Raw genomic sequence first — 5,184 nt, forward strand, 5'->3', positions numbered from 1 at the left:
CGCCGCGGGGGGGGGGGGCCCCGCCCGGTGTCCGCGGGGGCTCCCGGCTCCAGGGAGCGCAGCAGAAAGGCTGCAAGCCAAGCCCCAGCTTGGGGATCATGGAGGCTGAGTCTTGAAAGCCTACGCAGAGCTCCCCCCGCCAACACACACACACACACACACACACACACACACACTCTCTCTCTCTCTCTCTCTCTCTCTCTCTCTCTCCTAGCTGTGCTGCAGGCTTTGTTGCCAAGAGGGCTTGATTTAATAGTCCCACAAGCTGGCACGTCAGGGGTGTTGTCAGGGTGAACCAAAACGCAGCCCCCTCCTCCAGCTGGCCACTCCTGGCATGCTTTTGTCTCCTCCAGGGGGTGAGAGACTTAAAACTGGAGCAGTGCCTCGGGAGGGGTGAGAGGAGGGCCCAGAAACAGCTCTGACTAAAGGAGGTGGTGGGAGAGCAAAGGGAACGAGAGGATGACTGGCTTCCAGGAGCTGCAAGGCAAGGGAAGGATGGCTGGTCTCCAACCACCACCTGCCTTGCAAAACTGACCATTGCAAGGGCTGGCGTCACTGGCAATAGGCTCAGGACTGAAAGAATTGCTCTCTCCAACCTAAAAAAGTCCCGTCCATGCCAGGATTTTAATCTTCATGGTTAAATTTGGGCTTGTAGGTATTTCTGCTGCTTGCTGAACACAGTGTGTCAGACACCTGCATTTGCAGTTAAAGGGCTCTGTCAACACTTCCAAAATGCTCCTAAGATTGACTCAAGCTACCTGAGATCACATATCCCTCCACGGACCTGATGGTTTCCTTCTACAGGAAACTGTGACTGCAGGAGCCAGTTACTAACAAAATGGGTCATTGGGAAGGAAGGAAATTAAGGAGGAAAAAATTCTTTGCCATGGGTACGCCGTACATAACAGAATGCCAGCTGGTGAAGAAGGGGGATCAAAACCTCTCTTTCACTGGAAATGTCACAATGGTACAACTTCACATATTTTTGTTCCAGATCCAAACACTAAATTCCACATAACAAAAGTTTGGGGGAAAATTCACATCACTCAAAACATTTTGTTCTGAATTTACTTTAAAATTTATTTTTTACATATGAAACATCTTTTAAAATGAAAATCAAAACAATACATTTAAACGGTGCCAAAACATTCTCTTCTTACAACTTATTTAATTGCTGCTTTTTCAAATTTTATTCTCTAACTTAAAGTAGTAAGGCAAAACCATTATACCATATGAGCAGCAGCAGCTAGTAGTAAGAAGAACAAGTATACACTAGCAATCTCAATAGAAAAATGGTTGGATTTTTTGGTGGTGGGGAGAGTAGAAAAGTCCATGTGCCAACTTGCAGACCATTTGCTGAATCCCAGCAGAAGTCTCAATAAATCTCTCAGGATTGCGGTTGAAAACCTCAAAGCCAAGAAGGGGCTTGTAAAATATGTTCCATTACTGCTAATGAGCTGTATGTAGGTTTGAAAAAGAAAATTTATACTTTTCAAAGGATGGTTTAATCTCAATTTTTGCTGGAATGTCTGCTCTGTTAAAGGAAATACGATTATTTTTGACCAAACTATTTTTTAATTGTATGTGGGAGAGAAAGCTGCTTAAATTGTCATTCAAACAAAACATATTAAAAAGCAAATTCTTCCTGCTCCACTTGGTAAATGAAAACACTCTCTCTTATCTACTTTTAATTCCTTTGAATTGTTTCCCTAACAGCATGATATTTTTTTATGCCACATATTCATCATGATCAGAACTCTGTGTGTGTTGTTCATTTTTGCTACTCAGAGCATAGCAGGCATTTTAAATTGTGTCTTTCACAGTTGACTTGCATTCCTTGAAAAAACTCCTAGTTTCATGCTGTCAGTCACTGCGTGGTGGCTTGATGGATGCTAGCTGTGCATGCTTGCACCTGTTTTCCATGGTTATATAATTTGGGTGCCAATCCTGTACTAGATCTGCCATTGATTTACATAACCCAAAGGATTGGATTTCTGTTTTTCTGTGACCTCTTGCTCTCCCAGGCCAAGTTATTTTTTCTCCCCAGCTTGATAAATCACATGGCCAGTCTTATGTAAGCCCTCATTAATTTGGATAGAAGTCCAAGTCAGGAGAATCAGGTTCTGAAGTATCAATGCAGGAGCCTGACTTTAGGCTCCTTAAAAAAAACAGAAACAAAAGCCAAAAATATTGGTCATAGTTGTTCATATATATGGCCATGTTGAAGAGTAAGCATGACGTACCTAATGTTCAAATTTGACTTTAAAACTAATCCATTACAAAACATGCATGCTAGCTATTATTTGAATGGTTCTGGGTCATTCTTATAATAATCCCTTTCTTTAAATGAAAACACAGCCTTTCTATTACTTTCCCTTTTCACTAGATGGCTTTTGAGAATGGAGCAATAGGGGCGAGCATGATAGTAGCAATGACTAATGGCAGGAAGAGCTAAGGAGCTGTCCTACATAATAATGTCACACTTGTGATACTATATTTACTATAGAACCTTGATAGTCTGCATAACTTAATATTCACCCTGGAAAAAGTGCCTCTCTCTTTCTCATTAAAAATGTAATAGGAAAGTACTATAGTAGAAACCTCATTACTAAGAATTCACTAACTTTACAAAATAGTGCATGCTGCTGTTCTAACTGGTAGTGCCTTATTAAGTATTAAATAATTAATAAAGCATAGCTGATGATATAGTCCTTTATTATTATTTCACTTAATCCTGGTTTGATCAAAATTAATGATAGCCTTAACACTCACTTTACTTGGAGCAAAATTACAATTTGTCTAACTTGAAAAATTTGGAGGGCAATTTTTTCTGCTGGTTTAAGTAAGTGCAGCTACTTAGACTAAAATGCAATTTCATCTGTTTATGCTAGGAAAGAAACTGGCTCAGTTGTTTTCAATGGCAATTCCAGCAAATGGTAGGAACCTTGAGAAGGTTGAAGCACTTTAAGTATACCTGAACCTGTACTTTCAGTTACTGCTATCTTCCCCCAAATTTATTTGACAACAACGTTTCTATGGTTGTTCTTTAGTTCAAGAGAAAAGATTTCTGCAAGTTGTAGAAGTGTTCATTTATCAATACTGAGCTCTCTGAACAACAAAAACCTTATGTATCCAAAATCACTTAGATGAATCAATCAAATAATACTGACTGGAAAGTTTTAAATCTGGCATTTGTAGTTTCTAGACCAGGGGTGCTCAACTCCAGCCCACCAGCTAGTTATGGCCTCCAGGCCAGTATCATCCAGCTGGCAGGGCTCCCCACAGGTCTGGCAATTTGACGGCAGAGGAGGGTGGCTTCACTTCCTTGCTGCCAATTTTCCATGCCTGTGGAGAGCCCCACCAGCCAGATACATTGGCCCTGCATGATGGATCAGGCACACAGGGCAGCATGGGACCCGATCTTGGCACGGGGCTCAAGATCCTGATCTCAGCACAAGGGTAGGGGGATGGCACAGGGCCCTGAGACCCCATCCGTGTGGGCTGGGTAAAGGCAGCTCAGGGGCAGATCCTGGCACAGGGACTCAGTCCAACCTGCTGACCATCCTTTGCCCTCATCTGGCCCACAAGCCTGTAGCAGGACCAAGGACCCAAGTGTGACTATACTACCCCTTGGTGGCCAATGGACACTGCCTTAACCTGATTCTAGGTACCCTTCCCTCCGCTCTCACCTGCCAAGCCTTGATAGAATTATTACATTGTGAAAGGGAAGCTGCCTTTTAATCCTAGAGCCAGTCCTTGTCCTTCCTCTGCCAACAGAACCCCTCTCAGACCCTACTAGCCCAAGCTGGATCTGTCCATAGTTGGGCCTTCCTGGCCCATATGGACCTTGAGGCACCCGTTGCCTTAAGGGCTTATTATGTGGTTCCAAACTGCCCCTTACACCATGCCTATGCTTCACAGGTGCTGTTTATCCTATTGGTTGCTTGTAAGGGTCTAGGCCCACTTGGCCTCTGCCCCTTTTCTCTTGCTGGGCTGCTTAGCTCAGGATCCACTAGATTGGACCTGGCTTCTGGGCCAGCCTTAGTTTTGCCTATTGGGCTCTGGTTCAGCCCGTCTTGGGCTTCAGGCTGCTGGCTCATTTCTGTCCCTCTGTGGTGCCTGGGTGTTGGGCCCTTGGCCTCTGTTTCTGGCCTTCTTGGGCACTGGGCCTTCTGGCCCTAGGTTCTGCCCCTCTTGGGCACCTGACTACTTCTTGACCCTGCCCTCAGCAGGGCTCAAGGCAATTGCATGCCCCTAGGGCACTAATGGGACCTCCAAACCAACCCCCCACAGTCCTTGCCACAGCCACCAGTGTTACATCCTGTTGTCTTGTAGCAGGGCTTCTCTTACTCAGGGGTAGCAGGACCAGTATCATGCTCACAGTCCTGAGCACGGCTCTGGGGTCAACCCAGCATCCCCCTGCAACCCTCCTGGCCAGGAGCTCATCATGCTGAGGCCTGCAGGGCTAGACTCCCTGGATTAGCTCAACCCTGGCTTCTATGCCCTCTCCAGATATAGTATGCTCAGAGTCTACCTTCCAAATGGATGGAGGGTTCTTCTATCTGGGACATTTTGCTCAAAGACTACAGCACTCAAAACAACAATCCTTTATCTTCAATAGGCTGATAACTGCATCATCCATGCATGCACTGAGGAAAACCACCAGACTGCACTGGATCTCTTTGCAGAATCCTTCCAAACGTTGGGCCCCTCTCTCAATATCAAGAAGACTAAAAGTGCTCTATATAAACCTGCTTGGGGTCATGAATGTGACCCCCTCCCCAAATTATCATGGAGAGAAAGACCCTGGAAGTACTTGAGCACTTCTCCTACCTTGGTAGCCCCCTCTCTGACAGTGAACATTTGAGGAGATCCAGTACAGGCTCTGGTGTACTTCAGTATGTCTTCATTGATTGCACTCTCCAGAAGGGCACCAAGATCCAGGTCCAATGCAATCATCATTCCCACTATCTACAGATGTGAAACATGGGTGGCTTACCGTTGTCATCTCAAGACCCTGGAGAGGTGTCACCAATAATACCTCCAGAAAATCCTCCATATCGAATGGGAAGATCATCCCACAAACCCTTGCATGCTTGCTGGTAATCTTCCAGTACCAACTTTGGTGGAGCAATGGCAACATGACAGCAGCAGATGACTGGACTATGAGCCTGAAAACAAAGT

The sequence above is a fragment of the Alligator sinensis genome, unplaced genomic scaffold, assembly GCF_000455745.1.
Source record: "Alligator sinensis unplaced genomic scaffold, ASM45574v1 scaffold253_1, whole genome shotgun sequence".
NCBI classification, from domain to species: Eukaryota; Metazoa; Chordata; order Crocodylia; family Alligatoridae; genus Alligator; species Alligator sinensis.